The 23661-nt window shown below is 36.1% G+C and overlaps 1 non-coding gene across 1 annotated transcript; it reads right to left on the bottom strand.

Annotated features, from left to right (window-relative positions):
* Positions 1-21866: 21866 nt before the first annotated feature.
* LOC148930465 (small nucleolar RNA R71) lies at positions 21867-21973 on the bottom strand. The gene has a single exon (XR_016137460.1). It is a non-coding gene; the product is annotated as a small nucleolar RNA R71 (small nucleolar RNA).
* Between the last annotated feature and the right edge of the window lie 1688 nt (positions 21974-23661).

Below are 23661 nucleotides of genomic sequence, written 5' to 3'. Positions count from 1 at the left end.
TGACGTTTTTTGTTGATCGTATTGACATTTCGTGGTTGATGATCTAGGCCCTTAATTTGAATATCTAATGGCTATTATTTAGTTGTAGTTAGCAATTAGGTATTGAGTTAGCAATATAACACTTCCCGATATTACTTATATAACTTTTTTATTGATATAGCAACCCCTTCTTTTTTTTATTTTTTATATTTTATTTTTATCTCAAGCTTCCACAAATTATTCAATATTCATTATTTATTAACACTTGAATGACGTTGAAGACTCAGATTTCAAGTATTTTGTATTTTGAAACCATTTTTATTCATGAGTTTATTTTGTTATAATTTGGTAAGGACTTAGTGTTATGAAATTCTATTCTTGTTATCATTGAATGAGATATTTGTATTGGCTGATAAAAATTCTCATATAATGCTTATAGGATCATAATCTTATACTAAGACTAAATCTACATCCTTAGATTTTGAAATGAATGAAAAATTTCAATAAATTGTGGACAAAATATCAACAAAAGGGTAATACCGTCATTATGTTATCATATGGTAATTTTCGTGGGGTTTTTTTTATATCAACATATGTATTACAAATATCAACACAATGACATGTGTATTTCTACATAGTATACTAAAATATCAACACATTTTTATTGATATTTTACATACACTATATTGAGATATTTTTGCATTTGTTAAAAAGATCTGCTTATCAACATGTACGAAAACCGAAATAAAAATTACTATCAAATTTCATCATCCGAACGTCATCTAAATATATGCAATTGAGATCTTGTTAGAATCTTAATAAAATTACCTTTAATTGGATATACTTTTTGCAAAAAAATAATTTAAATCGAAAGAGTTACATAAATTTAAAGTTTTGAAATAATTTTAATGAGAGAAAATTGACATTAATACCCATTAAATTTATTTACTAATTATTTAAATTTAAAATATAATCCAGACATTATTTTAAGTTTTTAACCATTAGATTTCTTAATTTAGTGACTAAAAATTGATCGAAATTGCTAATTACTAAGAACTGATGAATACTAAGTACAATAATAAAGTAGTAATATTAGAATTTTTTTAAATTTTGGTTTTTTGTTTTTTCTACGATTTTAGGGATTTCAAGTTTTATTTTTTGATTAAATCGATTCATTTTTTTATTTTTATTTTGAATATTCTAGTTTATCGATTCAAAATCAAATGCATAGTCTGTTGAACTAAGTAGTACTACTATATAATTTTTTTATAATTTTAAATTGCGAAATGCAATATGTACATCATTCAAACAGATCATAGTTTTTTCCTGAGCCATACCATAATAATAAACTTTTATGATACAAATAATATTTGTAACTAATTATAAATTAATCTGAAATAAATCAAAATGTGAACTTATCATGTAAAATATCTCATATGTAGTACTCCATTAAAGGATATCTCCATTATAAAACCTATAATTATAATTATTGACCCTATAATATGTTTATACAACTGGGTAGATGTGTACTGATGACCCCCTTACAAAAATATCTCGTGTGAGCTTAATTTTCGCACATAGAAATCAACCTTCACTACATTACAAGTAATACCTCAAACTATTAGGTTAGTGTAAAAATATCTCATACTACTACTATTGAAAGTAGGGTATGTTCCCTAATAAATCACGATAATCGTCAAATTATAGTAGTTATTTTAAAATGAAATGATAAAATGCTCAATTATGTTTTAAATTTTGTAATTATTCCTTATGCTGTTTTATAACTCACTATGATGTGGCGACCAAATTTATTTATGTGGTAAATTATGTGATACATAACGACATCACGTGGTTTACCTATAAACGATGTCTTTTTGGTTCGTTAATCCATTTAGAAGAATAAATTAGGGCAAAAAATGTGTATTTTATTTCCTTCATCTAAGCATCTCTCCTTCCTCCATTGAAGTTTTGCAATTTTATCACTTACAATACATATTTTAGAATTATTGCTCATCATTTATTCCTTCTTCTCAATTTTTGTCATTGGGTAATGTTGACCTCCTCGTCTTCATAGGTTGGCCCACAAAGTATTACCTATGAACACGACAATTCCCAAGCTCGCATGCTCGTAAACCCATAAATTTGATGATGAATAAAATCACACTCTAAAATGTGGACTATTAATTTCACAGTTTTCTTGGATGGAATTACGGTTAGCTTCCCGTAATTGGGTAAATGATTCACTAAGTAATATATAAACAACGTTGATTGACACGTTTGTGCCATCTCACTAAGTCAATACACGTTTGACCTCATGTCATTAATCCATGTAATTGTAGGCTACCAAAACGAAATATATGATAATTGCGAAATTAGGAAACTTAATATTTTTTTATCATTTCATTTTTAAAAAGTGTGAAACAAACCAGAATTTAATTATATTCATGATTTATTTGGCAAATTGCCCTTTGTTCACTTCGTTGTTTGATTATTCTGCTATATCACCTTTATTATTCACTTCGTTGTTTGATTATTCTGCTATATCACCTTTATCCTATTGGCCCCGTTTCTCTGCCATTTTATCTTTTCTCTTCCGCATTCTGCATTGACAGAGACCAATCGACGTAACAGGAAAGGGAAGGTAACCAACTTAGTCTACTTATTGATGGTTATTGCTCTTTTTGCGTCTTATCTCGTCTTGTATTATTATGGCCAATTCTTTCTTGACTAACTCATGTGGCGGTTGTCTACGTCGATAATGTCTAATTCTTTTTTGACTAAATGTGGCTGTTTAGAGGAAACTAGTGCCTCCAGTATTATTGATAGCTGTGGTTATGTCTCAACTCTCAATATTAGATGCGTGTCTTTCGTGCATTCTTATCTCCTCCCTCCGTTCCGCGGCAATTGAGGCGTTTGTTTTTGGTACGTAATTTTAAAAAAATTGTGGTAAGCGGGTTAAGTAAAGAAAATGAAACGAGAATAAAATAAGAAAGAGTAATTAAGTGAGAAAATGTGTTGACTTTTACCAAAAAGAGAATTACTTCACTACTATGAAATGTACCAACATATCAAGTGACTCTACTACTATGGATAGGGGTGTCGAAACGGGTAGCGGGTATCGGGAAACCCTCAACCCGACCCGCTACCCGACAACAATGAGAAACGGGGTGGGATCGGGTAGTTTGTTTTCAATTTTTGCGGGTATGGGTATACCCGCTATCCGCGCGGGTATACTCGTTAAACCCGATAATGCCCGTTATTTTTAGGGTAAGGGTTTTCAAATATTTTATTTTAGTTAATTAATTTTAAATCTGTATATACTCCCCGTCAAACGAAGGATTGCAAGATTTGTGAAAGTGAAACTTTTATTAGTTTAGTGTCTTTAATCTTTATATTAAAGATTTAAAATATTTAGACTTTTAGTTGAAGTTATTTATATTTAGACTTTTGATGAAAGTGAATTATTTTTGGTTTTATATTAAACTTTTGAATGGTGATTTAAATTTAGACATGCTTGATGTTTCTATCATATTTGTTTATTTGAAATTTGGATTTGCATTATATTTCATACATAGTCATATTATATTCAAGAGATGAGAAATCACCATATTTGTGCATAATTAATAGTTGGAAATTATGCAAATACAACAAAGTAAAAAAAAAATACAAATCTAAAATCATCGTGTAGCAACTAGCAACAATCCCTAAATTCATTCTAGAATTTCAAACATGTATATAAAATTATTGAATTAGATGACTAGTATTGATGATAAGCGAAAACTAAAAGCATGATGTCATTGAATAATATAATACACAATTCAAGTTATGTATGCGGGTTTGGGTACCCGCAATTGCGGGTTTGGGATACCTGATGCGGGTATGGGGTTACCCGTTTAACTATACGGGTCGGGATTGGGTAGTATAATATTGACGTTTTCGGGTACAGGTACTCGCAAAATCGGGTTTGGGTATCCGCGGGTACCCGTTTCGACACCCCTAACTATGGAATCCTACAAAGATTCCATTTCAGTGATGGGGGGTCCGGAGAGGATCACCTACGGCAAACCCTAATCCATCTCCTAATACATACACACATACATAATAAATGATGGTGGGGTCCATCACTCATGTATGTGTGCATGTATTAGGAGATGAATTAAGATTTGCCGTAGGTGATCCTTACCGGAGTCCCGGGAGTAGTAAATATAATTTTTTTTTTGAATCAACATGAGTTTTAATATATGCTCTCTCTGTCTCACAATAAGGGTCCTATTTTATCATTTTTGCCAGTCACACAATAAGATTCATATTTCACTTTTACCATAAATGATAAGTAGCCACAATCCACTAACTTATTTCACTCATATTTTATTATAAACTTAGTAGGAGTATATGAATGAGACTCATAATCTACTAACTTATTCAATTATCTTTTCTTTATATTTCTTAAAATTCGTGTCCAAACCAAGTAGGACTCATGTTGTGGATGAAGTAATTGTTAAAGTAAAAAAGATAAAAAGAAAAAGTGATTAAAATGTTGTTAGTTGAGAGTAAGGGACATCTTATCAGATACAAAAAAATTTCTAAAAGTAAGAGTTTATAATTTTAAAAGATGAACTAAAATAGAATTAGTTTTGATTTTTATGGCAGGAGGCAGTTTGTCTTAATGAATTAGAGCATCCATAATGGGGTGGACTATAGTCCGCTCCATAGCCCGCCTTATACTAGTTTATAGTCTTCCATGTTAGCATTTTATAGTCCTACCTATTCATCTGCAGTGGGCAAACTATGCCCGTCCTATAACCTACCCTATTTTTTATATTTAATTTTAATTTATTTTTAATTTTTGAATATATAATAAATAACGAAATACATAAATTTACAACCACAATATGAAAATCTTCGTTTATTAAAAAGTCAAAAAAGTACAATGCGAAATACTTAAAAAACCTACAATTTCAACGATTACATGACCAAATTTCTTCGATGAGAAGTGAACTAGAAAAAGAGAGTGGAAGGTGTGAGAAATGACGATAAAATGTGGTGTATTTATAGAGTGAAAAATAGAATATAAAAAAAATAAAAAAATAGAAAACCATAGCCGGGTGCCTACAGTGGGCGGACTATAGCATAGACTATAGTCCTGATTATACATCGTCTGCGCCCTATACATAGAGCGTGACTGTAGAGTGAGGCTTAGGGTGGCCATCCACAGTGGCAGACTATAGCTCGAACGATGCTATAGTCCGCCCATTGTGGATGCTGTGATTTCATTCAAATATAAGGAGCCCTGTATAGGGCACGACTTTAGGCGAGGCTTAGGGCAGCCATTCACAGTGGCAGACTATAGCTCGGACGATGCTATAGTCCGAGTTATAGTCTGCCCATTGTGGATGCTATAATTTCATTCATATATATTGTGTGTCCAAATAAGGAGCCTGTGGCATAAATTTGTTGATGCTCGTTGGTTTTTTTTTTTTCTAAAATATTTCCATAGAGTTATAATCAATTGCTAACTAATTAGCAAACATAAATTAAGACTAAATCTAAGTTATTAGATTAGGAAATCTAATAGTTGATATAATGCTACATGGATTATATTATAAACTAAAAAGAATTATTAAATAATTTAAAGCTATTTAAAACTAACCACTATCCCTCTCCTCAAAATCATCTCAAAATTTTAAATTTATGTATCTCTCTCGATTTAAATTATTTTTTCACAAAAAATATATCAAATTAAACGTAATTTTATAAGGATTCTAACGAGATTTCAATTACATATGTTCCGACGACGTTCAAATGATGAAATTTTATACTCACTCCGTCCATAAAAAATAGATCACACTTACCATATTTGGCCATCCACAAAAAATAGATAACAATCATTTATGGAAAGATTCCCTCTTACTTTGTCTCCTTCTCTCTTACTCTTACTTTTTTCTCCTTCTCTCTTACCCCACATTCCACTAACACTACTTCTCTCTGACTTTTGCTCCTTCTCTCTTACTTTTTTTCGATTCTCTCTTACTTTACCAATTCTACATTAAAAACCGTGTCGTACACAAAGTGATCTATTGTTTGTGGATGGAGGGAGTTATTTTTATTTTAAGAGCATCCCCATTCGTGCTCTTAGCTAAGAGCACGGAGGTGGGCCCGGATCCACTTTTACTCCTTGTCCTTAGCTAAGAGCACAACACCTACATCCGTGCTCTTAGCTAATGATAAGCTCAAGGGTCCCACTATTCTATTATTCAATTTAAATATTTCAATTACTAAAAACATTTTTACATAATTAAAATCCTAAAAAATAAAAATTACATAATTAAAATCCTAAAAAATAAAAATACATAATTAAAATTCTAGAAAATAAAAAAATACATAATTAAAATCCTACAAATTAAAAATTCCTATAATTAAAGTGTTATGGGAATTTGTTGTGTTGAAGTGTGGGTATTTATAGATGAAAATGTGAATTTTGGGGGAAAAAAATTGAAAAATAAATTAAAAATGGGTAGAAAACGGATATAATTTTTTGGGAAGTGGGAAAATATTTATTTTATTTAAAAATATTTTTTTAAATAAATTTCGAATTTAAAAAAAAAATCGAATTTAGCCGTTGGCCAATAAGAATACGCCACGTAGGGCTGCTCAGCGGCACAGACGGACGGACGGACGGACGCCACCGCTCCGGATGCTCTAAGTTTCGTATATGTTAAAAAACAGATTTTATATCAACAAATGCATCAAACAATCTCAATATAATGCATGTACAATATCAATAAAACTGTGTTGATATTTTTGTGTACATATGTTAGGATTCTCATGTCACTGTGTTGATATTTGTAATACACTATGTTGATATAAAAAACCCCGAAAATTATGATACGATAACAGAATGACGATCTTACCCATTTGTTGATATTTTGTCTATATTTATTGAAATTTGTGAGATTTAATCTCATCCATTCATTTTAAAATTTTAGAGTGTAGATTCGGTCTTAGTTTGAAATTATGATGTTATAAGCAATATAAGAGGACCCATTTCTATATAGTTGTAATAATTTGTCCTATTCTGTTAGGTTTCGTACCTACCGAGTATATACCACCTTGATATACAAATATTAACTGTTACACAAAAATCAAACGTCCTTCTCTTAGAAGTAAGAAGACAATTTATTAATTTAGGTTCAGTCATTTTTCAATTTTGGGAAGTTTCCTCATAATTGAGTCATTTTCATATATAGTAATTTTTTCTCTTTCTTATTTTACTCTCTCTTACTTTATTCTTTCTACTTTTTTCACTTTCTACTTTTTTTCCCCCTACTCTTTTATCTATTTATTTAATACATTCAATATCTTTTTCTTAAATTCTATGCCAAAATTTTTTGCCTCAACTATAACGAAACAGGGGAACAGTACTTATAAATTATACTAATATCTCTAAATATATCTGTAATTAAATATTTGTACCAATCGAGTAGATAGGTATTGATGACTTTCCCTACAAAAATATCTTGTGTGAGCTTTCTCTCACCATAAAATATAAAACAAATATCTTGGTTTTTTTGTAAAAAACCAAACGTCACTCTATTACAAGTGATTATTTTTATGATTAAAAATGACAGTTTAATTAAAGGTGTGCACAATGTTGTTTAAATAGTAAATTAAATCGAAATATATTATGTGCTTTGATTTGGTTTATTATTTGAAAACTATGGTTTAGTTTAAATTTTAAGATCCACTACGAATCTACGATTTACTACTAGATTTATTTTTTTCAAAATAGAAAGCAAAACATAACAATAACATTTCTTATCGTTATTTCTTACTACTTTCTATTAATTTGGGTAGTTCAAACACTATTAAATATTTTTATCATTGCATGCTATTAATTACTTCCTTCATTCCTCATTCTGATTTTTCATTTTGGCATGTCCCTTATTAATTGTCTCACTTTATACTCCCATTTACTATTTTTGTGAACGAACTATGTATTTCACTAATTCATTTTACTCACATTTTATTGCTATAATACTACTACTCCCTTTGTCCCGGCTAAGATTACACATTGCTTAGCCGGCACATGATTTTAGGAGTTATTGGTTAAGTGTTTAATTGAAGAGAGAGAAGGTGGGTGTAAGTATTAAAGTAGAGATATAAAGAATGATGGATATTTTAATAGGAGTGAGAAAAAGTGGTTGAGTGTATTAATTGGAGAGGGAAAGTTACTAAAAAAGGAAATGTGTCATCTTAGTTGGGACAAACAAAAAAGGAAAACGTGTAATCTTAAGCGAGACGGAGGGAGTACTATAAAAAAGTGGACTCACAAGCAACTCATTTTGCTTACATTTTCTAAAAACATGCCGAGACAAAGTAAGACACACGTGCTAAAAGTAAAAGATGTGAAGTTGTTTTATTAGAGCATCCGCAGCGGTGTTCACTGGCACGGACGACGTCCGTGCCGCTGCACTCTCGCTGTAGGCAAGGCGCTGCTCGATGCATCGAGCACGACCGTGCCAGTGAGCACACTGACGTGGTGCGCTGAGAGCCTGAGACTGGCCAACAGCATAGCCGTTGGCATTTTTAGTTTATTTTTTTTAAAAAAATCATTTTTAATTTAAAAAATTGAAAAAAAATATATTTTCCCTCTTCCCAAAAAATTATAACCATTTTCTTTCCACTTTTAATTTTTTTTATCAATTTTTTTCCCCAAAAATCACATTTTTCATCTATAAATACCCCCACTTTCACACCAAAAATTTCACACCACACTACACAATTCTCACATCTAAATTCTCTCATCAATTCTCAATCTTTCACTCTATAAAATAAATATCCGGCTCCGACGATCACCCCTCCGGCTCCCGCGGTTGGAACCACGATTGGTTCGGCTCCGAGCCATTCCCTAGTCCAGAAACGCAATTTTCGGCTCCTCCTCAAACCCATGGTTCTCAAGTTACGGGTGGCTACCGGCCTTACCCGGTGGACGACCAAGAATCTACCGATGGGCGATACGGGTGGACACCCGAACCTGGATCGGGCGGCTTTGAAACTACTCCTCCTCCTCCTCCTCCTCTTCCTCCTACTCGTGACACCCGAACCCCGTACACGCCAGGGGAGATGGATGTGTTATTCAAAGTCTATTTGATCATCTCCGAAGATCCCGAGGTTGACACGAACCAAACCCGGGATAGGTTTTGGTGGCGCGTCTCTCGCCGATACAATGAAAACTGGCCGGCTGGAACCATCATGCGCAATGAGAGCATGGTGTGTAATGCCATATTTAGAGCCAACGACGAAATCCAAAAGTTCCATGGGTATTACCTCCAAGAAGAGCGGTCGACGGGGAGCAGCAGGAGCGAGCTCGACATCATCACCGCCTTGGCGACCTACCAATCCTTGAACTTGAAACCGTTCAAGTACCTCAGTTGTTGGCGGGAGTCGCGCCATCATCCGAAGTATAAAGGAGGCGTAGTATCCTCCAACTCCTCCAACAAACGGTCGAGGCCGGTAGCCTTATCGGGTGGCGCCTCCGATGAGGTGGCTATCCAGCTTGCCGGAACTAACTTGGGTAGCCCCGACGCTGGCCCGAGCAGTTCCCGCCGGCCGCAAGGAAGGAATAAGGCGACAGCCAACCGCCGTCGCGCCCCGACTCCATCCGCCCTCGAGCCCGCTCCCTTTGTGCCACCTCAACCCCCGACCAACTCGTTGTGGACCCTCTTGGGTCAACTCAATGCGGCCGATAGGTCTAACATGACTCCCGACCAACTTGCAACACATGTGGCAATGATACGGGGTCTTCGGAGAACATTGGGGATAGAGGACTAGTCTTCCATGGGGGTATTTTTTTAGTCTTTAATTATGTAATTTTTAATTTGTAGGATTTTAATTATGTATTTTTTTATTTTCTAGGATTTTAATTATGTGTTTTTTTTATTTTCTAGGATTTTAATTATGTATTTTTATTTTTTAGGATTTTAATTATGTAATTTTTATATTTTAATGTATTTTTATATTGTAGAAATATTTTTAGTAATTGAAGTATTTAAATTGAATAATAGAATGGTGGGACACTTGAGCTTGTCCTTGCGGAAGAGCATGGATGTGGGTGTTGTGCTCTTGCCCAAGAACAGGGAGTAAAAGTGGGTCCGGGTCCACCTCCGTGCTCTTGCCAAAGAGCACGGATGTGAATACTCTTAAATTTTTATTTGAGAATACTTCTATAATTGTAATAGTGATGTTTTCCTAGTGTTTTGTTTGAGATACTAGCTTAATATGAATGTAATAATGATATTTTCCTAGTGTTTTGTTAGAAAATACTAGTAGTACATTAATATGAATGTAATAGTGATGTTTTTCTAGTGTTATTAGAAAATAATACACCTTAGTCTGAATATAATTTTGATGTTTTCTTAGTGTTTCGTAGGAATATACTAGTACATTAATATGAATGTAATAGTGATGTTTTCATAGTGTTGTTAGAAAATTACTACCTTAATATGAATATAATAGTGATGTTTTTCTAGTCTTTTATTAGAAAATACTACTTCCTCCATTTCATTATAACTGAGACGCTTCATTTTTTAATTGGTTTTGGAAAAATCATACTACCTCCGTCCCATATTAACTATCATATTTACTTTTCTCCACTCGTTTTGTAAAAATCATAATAAATAGTTAAAGTAAGGAAATAATAAAATAAAAGAGAGAATAAGGTAGAGAAGAGTCTTATTTACATTATTCTCTTTCTTACTTTACTATTTATCCACTTTAACGAAAAGAATTATAATTAGGTATAATTAATTACTATTAGTAATTTAATATAGTTAAATTGCGGTCATCGTCTATTTTTTGACGGTTCTGTTAAGTGAGAACCGATTCGGGTCCGAGTTTATTTGTGAGGGACCAAATAATCAAAAAGATAATGTTAAGGACCAAATTGATAAACCGGCCATATGTTAGGGACCACATTTGGCCTTTGCTCTATTTTTTATTCACATAATTTTTGTACCTTTTCAGTTATACCTATATATATTTTTTAAAAATTATAACCCTACAACATTTTATTATTATTTATATAAAATTAAATAATGTAATTTGATGTTTTTCTTTTTCATAGTAGATACATTATACTCCCTCCATCCCACAATAATTGTCACTCTTACGGTGGACCCGAGTTTTAAGAATTGTAAAGAATAGTTAGTTGGAAATGTTAGTGGAATGTGCGACCCAATTTTTTATATTGATTTTATAATAAAATGTGAGTGAAGCGAGTTAGTGAAACGTGTAACCTACGTACTTACCATTTATGCTAGAATTGAAGAAAGACAGTTATTGTGCGGATTGAAATGGAAAAGAGTGACAAATGTTGTGGGATGGAGGAGTAAAGAATTTGAAGGCCCAAATACATGCAATATCAATATCTAGCCTCATTTTCATATTTTAAATATAAAACTACACTACAATTTTAATTTTTCAGACATTTTTTATATGTATAGTGGGCTCCAAATTAGACTTGTCGATTTGGTTGGGTCGGCCCAGCCTAGTCCCAGCCCGTTGGTGTAGTGAATCGGACATGTGAGCACAATAGTGTTCGAACAAAGGAGATATTAGGGTCCATCTCTGCACAAATTCTTATGTTCAGTTTCTATAGTTTGTTTCTGTCAAGCCCAAGATATGGGATCTCAGCCAACACTGTTCATGCAACATGCTCCAGAATTAAAACAACACAAATGCGTGGTTACATATATGAGAACTCAAGTTATTGATGATTTGTAAATGAAATGACTTCTTTACCCCTTAGCACTTGGAATGAGGAAAATTATTTTGGGGTGTTTTTCGTCAGTTAGCTTATCAGAGGAGCCCCAAATCTGACGCCAAACGGGCTTACTGAACACCTTATTCAATTCCATGTTGGCGGGTCATACTCCCCACAAAATCTAAATATCTCAAATAAGTGTCATCCAAGACTTGTTGAGATCACACATTTTATGAAAGTATAGTAAAAAAATTAGATCAAAGAATGATAGAAAAGATTTTTTTTTCTTAAAAAAATGCAAAGCTGTAATATCTTGCATCTACTTTTTATGTGTTACTTTTCATAAAGAGTTTGGATCGCAAATATTTTGCATACTCTCTGTATTTATGGTCTTGAAAACAAGACTTGGATTTATATACTAAAACATAACCCTATGCGTTTGAACCCTTTCGATATCATCCACGAAAGATCCAATACAATAGAGAAAATCAGAGAAGAAATTTTAAATCACTCTGATTGTATTATATTACTCCATATGTGATGCAATTTCATAACTCATTCTATTGTTCAATAATAGTAGAGTCATTTGTCATTTTGGTACGTTTCATAATAATTAATTCATTTTTAATTAGTAAAAGTCAACACATTTCTTCTCATTTAATTTAACCTCTCTTACTTTATTCTCTCTTTATCTTTCTACCTTTTTTATTTCCTACTTTATTCTTAATCTCCGTGCCGGAAAGAAATGCATCCACTGCTATGGAATGGAGGGAGTACGTGACGCAGCTTTATCAGTCGATGATGTTGATGACGTGGTAAATATCAACTTTATTACAATGATTTGAAATTCAAACCGGGTTTGCGACAAGCTAACGTACAATGCGTTTAGTTCATATCTGACATCGTTTATCGGACAAAATGGAAGAAAAATTATGAGTAAAGTGTGAGATAAAAAATATATGGAAAAAAATTCATAAATAAAAATGAGACTAATTTTTATGAAAAAATAAAATATAAACCGTACAAATAGGCCATGGTACATGTAATTGTGTAGTGACTAGTATGATACACCCTCCGTCCCGCTTAAGATGACACATTTTCCTTTTTTGTTTGTCCTAACTATGATGACACATTTCCTTTTTTAGTAACTTTCTCTCTCCAATTAATACACTAAACCACTTTTTCTCACCCCTATTAAAATATCCATCTTTCTTTATCTCTCTACTTTAATACTTACACCCACCTTCTCTCTCTTCAATTAAACACTTTAACCAATAACTCCTAAAATCCCGTGGCGGCTAAACAATATGTCATCTTAGCCAGGACGGAGGGAGTTAATATTTCCAAAGGGCAACCATTTGTGAAGATGTATCCGAAGTTAATGATAACAACGTTATACTGAACCTACTACATTACCATAATAATTTCTCTCATTACACACTATCATAATTTTAAAACTACCTTATTTTCCTTTTTATTCGAAAAAGAAAAGAATCACGATTAAAATGTGAACCATTAATAATTATCTAATAACATTGATCAATGCATAAATTACACAAATTTAAGAATCAATCATAAATAAAAATCTCGATTGCAACACAATGTTTTATTACAAGATAATGACTTTATTAAGGTAATGACTAATTAATGATAAGTACGTTAACATGATTTTTTTTTTGAATGTATATACACCTCTCAAATCAAGCAAAGAAAAATATCATCAAATCAAGTTATTCCAATGTCTCCCTTCAATAAAGACACTGGTGATTTTTTCGTGCATTCTTGTACAAGAATGCAAGGATCATAAAACAAAAGGATATGGAGGAGATGGTCCTCCGGTGTAGTGTAAAAAAATTGAATGTCCGACATTTACAGTTCTTCACAGTGAAAAAGAATTTGAAATAAGAAATTACAATCAATCTTTATGGGTGACAGCTCCAAGCGTTGTACAATATTCAATCATGGGTGGTATTGGAATAGGTGAACAAATGTAAGTTTTTTTTATGTTAATTATATTTATTTTTTGTTTTTAGAAGCAATAATTCAATATTATACAAAAAATTCATGATAATGAATTAATGATCACTTTATATAAATATTTAATTAGAAAATTATGATAATTTCTTAGATTTTTTAAACTTCCACATTTTTCTGTTCCATTTTCTAATAATTTGTTGTTTTATATTCAGTTTGTTCGATTACATCTATCGCAAGAATGATCGAAAAGAGATTATTATCAATACAGGCCCACTACTGATGATGGATGTAGTGAATTTTACTTACAAAATTTATTTTTACGTACCTCACAAGTATCAGAATGGTGGCCTTCCTAAACCTCTAACACAATATGTGAAACAAATAAAACTGCCTAAATATAAATATGCCGCGGTTAGGAGGATCAATGATAATATTATAGAAGAAATCATATTAGCTGAAGTTGATATACTGAAAAAGCACTTGAAAGATACTATTTATAATCGGGCAACAGAGAATGACCAATTTACATATATTATGTATGATCGATCAAGTTGGGTACACGGATATGAAGTTCTTATTTGGTTTAACTAGCTATACTGGAAATGAGATATACTGGAAATGAGATGTAACGCCCCACTTTTTCAAACCCTAAATTTTGGGTTATAAAATTTTTGCATTAAATGCCTTAAATGCTATCATATGTGGATTATTTGATGAGTAATTAATTGCATAGTGTCTTTGTGACCTAATTGCGTATGAGATTTGAGATTGAGTTGAATAGTCAACTTGTTGAAATGTTGACGTGGCTATTGAATAGTCAAAGATGGGAAAAATATGACGTGGCCGTTGAAAGGTCAATGCGTTGAGAAAAAGAAGAGAAAGTGAAGAAATGATTGATTGGGTGTGAATTTTTGATGCGGAGAAATATAATGGTGGGTGAATTATTTTCTTAAGGGATGAGTGAGAATTTAATAGGAGCATTATTGAAATATGTGGAATTTTCGGCCATCATGATTAGTGGAGGAGAAATAATATTATTCTTGGATTTAATTATTTGTTTGGGATAATTATCCAAATTAAATCCAAAGTCCAAATACCCTATAAATCCTACATGGAATTTTCGAATTTTCCATCTTTGATATTCATGAGATTTTTGAAAATCTCATCTAGAAGGGAGAGAGAAATTATTTGTCATTTTATTGATTCCTTATTTATTCTATTCCATGAATAAATATAAATATGCTAAAATATCCTAGCATATCTTGCCATATCTAAGAAAATCTTACCATATCCTAATTAAATTAGGATTTGAATTTAATTCTTTGTGGAGAGAAGTAAATTAACGCCACTTCTCCTTTTAAATTGGGAAGTATTTTATTTTATTCTTACTCCGTGATATATTATTCTACTCCGTGAAATATTTGAATTTAAATCATAGGCTAAATTAATAGCCTAGATTTCGAAAATTCTCTCCTAACCACCTCCAAATTTTCGGCCCCTATAACCAACAAATCTTCCCAAATCTCTAATTATTTAATTATTGGATATTATTTTTGGCACTCTATAAATACATGAGAGATCCTAAACCCTAGAGATCACAAAACCGGCGCCCCACTCTCTCATCAATTTCGAAAATCTCTCTCCCACTTTCTCCATATTTTCTTCAAGTTTTCTTCAAGATTTCTTCATCAATTGAGAAGAATTCAAGTGAAATTCAAGAGATTATTGAAGAATCAAGACTAATTCCTTGTTTCTACCGTTCGTTCTTTTGGAAAAGGTACTTTAAATATTGATCTTCTCTTCTTCTACCGATCAATCGGTATTCTTGAATCCGCATGCATCTAGAACGAGTGAAAGGGGTTTTAATTGGTGAATTTTGCGATGCATGGATGTGTGTGTGTGTGTGGCCGAGAGTGTGTGTGTGTGCACGCCTCGATCGGCGTGCACAATTGTTGTGTTCGTGTGCGTGTGTTATGTGTGTGGAACACTCTTGCGTGACACGATTTAATGGTGAATTTGGAGTTGTTCTTTGAATAAAAATGGTATGTTAATCATACTTTGATTTTGAAAGTAATCGATGGGAAAAAAGGGAAATATGGAAAAATCATGCATATTTTGAAATCAATGATTGAAACTGATTTGTGATACGCCTAATTGAAAGGTGATACTTCGCGCTCTCAGCGTGATAAACGAGGAGAAGAGAATACTTGCGAGATAAACCGACGAGGTGGGCTTTCTTTTAAAATAAGGACATTGTCCTAAACTGATATTGATGAGAATGAAATTATGTGTTATCATGCCTTGATTTGTTTTGTCGTGCCTATCCCTCGTGGCTATGCCACTATTGTTATAATCGAATTCGGATCCTTGTAGAGCCGCAAACTCTACTTGGGTTAGTGTACACCAATGTTAGACCGAGTGCTGGCGTACGGGTCGGCCGGTCTAGTGACCTGGATTGCGGCCGCATTCCTTGTCATGTAGAATGAGGATATGGTAAACGTCTATGAGAAAAATGGTTGCGCGACCGTGATATTTGAGAAAGAAGATATTTTGGTGCCTCGGGTCTTTCTAAAGTTAAAACCCCGACGGACACTTGAAAATGGCATGATAATAACTATAATTGTGATAAAACTGTTTTCGGCAATGAGCCCATTGAGTATGTTTATCGTACTCAGCCCTGCATGTGTTTTCCTTATGTGCAGGTTGAGTGGTGACGAGCGGGCGGCGGTGTTGAGTAGAGAATTATAAGATGATCTGTTAGTATTTAAGGTGTCGTTGTGTCCTCATACATAGCCTCACTTCTTTCTTGGTCGCTTCCGCTATTGAGTATGAAAACTGTGATCTTTTGTTGGGATAAATACTTCTATTTTCGTGGGTATATTTTGGGATATGAACAGTTAGAAACATTTTGAAAACGTTGTTAAGCTTTTATTTCAATATATCTTTTGTTGGATTCCTTTGCAAAGGCATGATTCTTACTCTACTTAATTGTTCATTTAATGCTTTGGTCAAATCCCTTTCTAATGAAACCCTAGTCTATGATCTTTGATGCTTTTAAGTCTACCTAGTTAGCGAACGCCGCATTTATTATAGCCTAAATGGGCAGGTCGTTACAGTTGGTATCAGAGCCTCAGTTCTTTCCGCTCTGGACCCAAGAGTCTTGTTGAATTAGAAATCTGAAATTTGTGTAAATTGATTAATTGATAATCGTCGAAGGCTCAACACCGCAACTCGTCTCCGCTCAACCACGATGAATGAGGTAACAAGTATCTCTTGAATATTGATTTGAATATATGAAATATGGGAAGTTGAAGCGAATGGGAGATTTGTTGATATATATTTGGAAATTGTGATGATTATGCTTGCATGTGAAATTTGCGAAATGTGAATATGCAAAATAAATGTTGTTATGCAAGTGATTATATGTTGAGACTGTTATGAGTTGAACAATAAAACTCTATGAAATTCTATGTGATTGTGATTTGCGTGAAATGTGATGAACGACCTTTATGAGAAGGAACTTGAGCACGCTGCTATACCTAGTTGTAAGTCGTGTCTTGAATGAAAATTTTTGTGATAATATCGAACTTGGAGGCACCAAACGCCGAATACGAGGCGAGTGACTTATGAGAACGAATTACAAAGCGTTGAAACGCAAATATATACATATATACACACCTTTTGGCACGGAAAAGAAATCCCGTTATTTCTTGATATGATATTACCTTCACACCTCCGTCATTCGACGCATACACACACATATATATATATATATCCATCGTACTCTCAGCATCAGTTGAAATCTTATACACTGTTGATATTTTCTTCGATCCTTGTTCTGATGCTGAGATTTCTTTTGTAGATGCCTAATCATTATTATGCACCGATGCGCGATCGTTACGCGAAGAACAAGGTTTTCCCTGTCGAAACCTACCAAGAGTTTGAGTGGGATGGAAAGTCCTTTCTCCTAACCTACGTCACTGAATTCTACGATCGTTGGATGGATGCATACGCGTATGGAGGAGTTACCCATCACGCGGGGATCTCGAGATTGATCCACACTCTGCCGAGTCCTTGGAGCGAATGGACTGCCCAAGCTGCATTGCCATATACGTGGTTCAGTCCGCCGGAGTACAAGCCTCGAGGCGATATAATCGGATTGATTGGAGTGCTACTCCCAGCCATGGCAGCTGCGAGGGATGGACCGCCGCTTAGTCCCCCAGCGCACAAGTATCCGCCAGGCCAAGCTCGCCGATGGAGGTATCGTCGCGATAAGGAGCCGCATGTTGATCGTGTCCCTAATAGGCCAAGGCTTAAGGCTAATGTGGCTCACCCTTTGGTTATCCATGGAAACGTGGAGGATATGCGTGCGATAACACCGCCGCCCCCGGATGTTGGTGAATATGGCGAGAATGAGGGACCGGACGAGGAAGGACCTGCTTTGGAGATGGATGAGGACGATGACCCCGAGGAGGATATGAACGACATCGACTAGGAGTGATAGTCGTGGAATATTTGTTTTGGCTTCCCCCATGTTTTTGGATTGATTTGCTACCTTATGTTTTTGCTACTCTTTTATTCTGCTGCTTTTGATACTAAGACCTCTTTGAGGCGACGTTTTTTTTTATTAATATGCCATGGGGAGATATTTATTTTGATTCAATGGATTGCCTTTCGTACATGGTACAATTTATCTATCACTATGTCATCACATCATGCCTCTTACCGTAACACCATATTTTTTTGAATACCTTATGACGCCCTGTACCCGCCACTTGAAATTGTACAACTGCTTCTTAAGTGCAATTACCTTGATAATATGAGACATTGATCTTTTTAGTGACCTTGATGCAACCAAATTTTATAATCATAATTGACACTACTCTTTGCAATCCGTCTATGTGACGAACTTTTGATATCTTGCGCTTGGCCATATACTCTAAAACAATTGAACCATGAACCTTGTTATTCAACTATACCACGTGACTATTGTGAGAATCATGGGAGTAATTCATGTGATGATAAATCAGAATGCCGCCAAGACGCCATAACCGTCAGCCGACACCTCCACCTTCAAGTGAGGAGAGTGTGACGCAGTCAATTCCGACACCGCCGCCTCCCCCACCCCCGGTTGATAGGGAAGTAGTGAAGCTGTTCTTGGAGCAGAAACCACCTGTGTTCGATGGACTTGGAGAACCAGCCAAGGCCGAATCTTGGATTCGCGCGATAGAGCGTATCTTCGCAATCTTGGGATGCAATGATAGAGAACGGATGAGTTGCGTTACTCATCAGCTAACCGAAGTAGCCGACTTTTGGTGGGATACTAGAACGAAGACCTTGACGCGAGATCAAGTGGAAGCAATGACGTGGGGAGATTTCAAGACTGAATTGTACAACAAGTATGTGCCTAAGAGCTACCGGAAAGCGAAGGCATCCGAGTTCCATAATCTGACTCAAGGACGTATGACCGTAACGGAGTATGATCGAGCACTCAACAACATGACCCGATACGCCCCTGATCAAGTCGACACAGACGAGAAGCTGTCGGACAAGTTCCGCGAGGAACTAAGGTCCGAGATAAAGACGTCGTTGGCCAGTCGAGGGAGACTCACATACGCTAAAGCTTTGGCACTCGCGTTGGATATTGAGGCAGCAATGTCTAAGGAGAAAGCTAAGGAGATTGCAACTTCGTCGTTACCCCCACCGCACTACTCCAGAGGGAAACGGAAGTGGGATGAGCAGAGAAATTCGCACGATGGAAAGCGACACCAGTCGAGTCAGCATCAATCCCAGCACGGAGGAGGGCAGCATACGTCTAGCCAGAGAGGAGACTACCGACCTAGGGCACCACAATGCAATGTGTGCTCTAAGTACCATTTCGGAGAATGCCGATATCAAAATGTGATCAAGTGTTACACTTGTGGAGGAAACGGTCACCTCTCTAGGGAGTGTCCAAATAACAAAAGAGGATCGGGATCAAGGCAGAACGATCAGGGATTCCGTCAGCCAGCTAGGTGATACGCCCGGATTTTGCACTGTTTTAAGGCCATTATTTGGTCCGTTTTTGTTATCAAAATCACTCTACATGTCCATTATTTGCATATTCTATACATTTTGGTATTTTGACGTGTTTTGTGAGAAATGTGCATATTTGAGCCGAAAAGGGGAGTAAAAACGCATAGTCTGGAAATCTGGAGTCAGACGGCGACCAGCGACCGCCGCGAAGTTGTACGGCGACCGTCGGCGCCCGGCGGTCAGAGCTATGTGGCGGCCCGCCTCGGAAATTTACGCTAGGAGAAGAGTCTCGCCCGGCGACCGCCGGAGGACATGTGGCGGTCCGCCACCGAAGGGTCAGAGTCTCTGGACTCCAACGCGGCGACCGCCGGCCAAGGTGCGGCGGCCCGCCGGAGAAAGGCGGCGAATCTGACCAGCCCTAGATTTGCTCCAAGATTTACCAAATTTTGAAGATCTTTTCCTTCTATGATGAGGAATAATCTTCCCCTATAAATAGGACCTCAAGCTTCATCAAAAAGAGAGTTTCACACAACAAGAACACATTCATAGAGAAAGAGAGTGACTACTTGCAACATTCATAGAGATCAAAAGCTAGAGTACTTCAATTGTGCAAGGAGTTGGAGAAGGATTTCAAGAACATCAAGAACGACAAGGATTCAACCTACGGGTTTTATTTGCTTTAGTTTTATGTTCAAATTGTTTTCCCTTCAATCTATGTTTTTAGTTTATTCAGTCATGTGTAACTAAACTCATAGGATTCTAGGGATGTGTTAGTAGCAACTTTGGTTATACAATTCCGTTTTCTATTTAATATCCGTTTTGTTTTTACTTTGTTTCTTCCCTAAGTTAATCATGATGCTTCATAATTAAGTGACACAATTATGTATGATTCAATACAACCTGCTTCATAACTGTGACAGAGTTCTAGCGAGTTAGATCCACTTAGTAGACACTACAGTTAGCTTCCTTTAAAACGGCACTGTTAATTGAGAGTGAGGACTTTTCAAGGGTCTTAGGAGCTTTTTGGAGTTACGTGTTAGGATTGACAACCCTAATGTTAGTAATCAACGTTTGTATCGCATGAGCATAAGCTAGGTGACTCGTCCTTTCAAAGTATTAACTGTGCTAGGGTATTGTAGTTTGGAATTTGTATAACCATAAAGGCGAAAACACATCCCTGGAATTCTCCTTATCTCTATACTTTTCTCTCCGTGATTTGCTTGCATTTAGTTGTTTACTGTTTTTAATATTTACTGTTTTCAAAAAGTTACAAAAAATTCTTGTTTCTCCAGATAGTAATTGAGTTCTAGTAGAAGATAGACACTTTGTGTACATCTTCCCCGTGTTCGATACCCGGTACTAACCTTTTGCTATACTATACCTACTCTGTATACTTGCAGGTATTTATAGTGCAAATAAATAGTGCATCAAGTTTTTGGCGCCGTTGCCGGGGAAGACAATTCACTTTGGAGTGATATCTTCAAACGATAATTTTACTACTTTGGATTTTTATTGCTTTTTGTTTTAATTAGTTTTTTTTTTTTGTTTTCGAGTCTTGCAGGTTTTGTATGCGAACGCGTTCTGGAAGTACATCTTAGAGCCGCTTGATTTAGAACTTGAAAGAACTCGTAGAATAATAAGAAGTGAAAAAGGATCAGGAACAATGGGTGACCGAACAGATATTGAGAAGCTGCAGGAGATGGTGAAGTTGCTGATGGATGAGAGAGATGCGGAGAGAGCAGCCCGAGAAGCCATGGAAAAGAAGAACAGAGAAACATTACCTGTGATGAACATGTTCAATCATGGGAATATGATCACTTTTCCTAACGGCCCTCGTATTGATGCTAACAATTTTGAGTTACGCATGCCCCTTATCCAAAGGGTCGAGCAAACTCCTTTTGCAGGTAGGGCGACTGAAGATGCTAACCGCCATCTCTCCAAATTCGTGGAAATCGCAAACACTCTGAAATTAAATGGTGTCGACGACGATGCCATACGGGTAAGACTTTTTCCATTCTCATTGATTGATTCTGCTAAGGAGTGGTTTGAGTGTATGCCACCAGAAAAGGTCTCCACATGGAAGGACATCGTAGCTACCTTCCTCGACAAATACTACCCGCCAGGCACTATTTTGAAGCTCAAAAGTGAGATCTTTCAGTTCACACAAGGCCATGACGAGCCCCTCTATGAGGCATTTGATCGTTTCAAAGCTCTTCTTCGAAAGTGCCCAAACCATGGTTTTTCCATAGACCATCAGGTAGGAATCCTCTATAATGGATTTAATGAAAAAATATGTGCTATGCTTGATTCAGGGGCAAATGGAGGATTTCTAAGAAAGACAGGAGAGGATGCCATGGCGGTGATCGAGGAGTTCGCCACCAACAGTCGGGGGTGGTCGAAGGAAAGGCATGCCACGAGAAGAGTAGCAGCCATAGAAGAGGCCGAAGAAAGTTCTTTTGCTAAGGAGTTAGCAGAACTTAGAGTCAGGATTGATCAAATGGACATCTTGAGGAAGGAAGATCCAATTCCGGCAACTTCCATAGTGGCGGTCAAGGCACCCGAAACTGCCATATCAACTGTGGAAGAAATCAACTACGTGCAAGGAGGCGGTCCCAGAAACTACAATAACAATTATCGCCCTAATAAGGGGGGCGGTAATTTCAATAATTATAATGGGAACCGTCCGCACCCAAATCTTTCTTATTCTAACAATAATTACTTGCAACCCCCTGCAGGATTTAATGTTAGCAAAGGAGGAGTGGTTGAGCCGATGAAGAAGGAAGACAAGTATGAACAAGGAATCACGAAGATTTTGGAGGTAATTACGCAAGATAGGAAAATTAATGACACCAAGATCGGAGTGGTCGAAGCAAGGATAAACAACCTCGAGCAAGGAATGAACACAATCTCGGCAGCTGTAACCAATATTACCACTCAAATGGAGCAAATTCAGAAGAAGTTAGATGAGGATAGAGCAAAGGCAGCAGCAAGAGTGGATGATATTAACAAGAAGTGGGTGGCAAAGCAGAAATCTGGGGACTGCCCAGTCGCCGGCGGACCGCCGAACACCCCGCAGCGGCCCGCCACTGAGACGGCAGAGTCAACCACGCAGGACTGCCCAGTCGCCGGCGGACCGCCGCACACCCCGCAGCGGCCCGCCACTGAGAAGGCAGAATCGTCCACTAAGCAGGAGCTTGTGCGGCACAACGGGATTGTACTCCCTTTTCAGCCAAAGAGGAAGTTCAAGCTTGAAGAGCAGTTCAAGCAATTCCTTAACATGTTTTGCAAAGTCCATACTAACATTCCACTTGTTGAATCGTTGCAGGAGATACCAAAGTATGCGAAGCTACTAAGGGAGGCGGTAATGAGGAAAAAAAAGCCGACCAAAGCCGACCTTAAGCTACCGCATCATTGCAGCGAGATCATCCAAAAGGAAAGGGCAGTGAAGCAAAGAGATCCGGGCCAGTTCATCATTAGGTGCCGAATTGGAGAAGGGAAGGTTGACAAAGCACTGTGCGACTTAGGATCGTCCATCAATCTCATGCCACTGAAGTACTACGAAAAGCTCAACATCGGGCCACTCAAATCTTCAGATGTAACACTCAGGTTGGCCGATAACTCGTCCATCAAGACTGTAGGTATGATTGAGGATGTCTTAGTTAAAGTTGATGATTTTATTTTTCCTGCCGACTTTATTGTGCTTGACATGAAAGTAGACAAGAACGTCCCTCTAATCTTAGGGAGAGATTTTCTTGCCACTTGCAAATCTTTGATTGATGTAGGTCGTGGCGAGATCACAATCAGTGATAATCATGGTCAATCCACCTATAAGATCGAGAGCGAGATGCTAAAGTTTGAGGAGGCAAAGCGGGCAAAAATGGAACAACAGTGCAGAACAGTCATGGCTACCGACTTGACCAAGTCCAAAG

Source organism: Salvia hispanica, chromosome 3 (assembly GCF_029641045.1).
Source record: "Salvia hispanica isolate PSC_SH4W2 chromosome 3, Shi_PSC_v1, whole genome shotgun sequence".
NCBI lineage: Eukaryota > Viridiplantae > Streptophyta > Magnoliopsida > Lamiales > Lamiaceae > Salvia > Salvia hispanica.
Note: the sequence above shows the minus strand (reverse complement) of the source record. Positions and strands in the feature narration are given on the sequence as shown.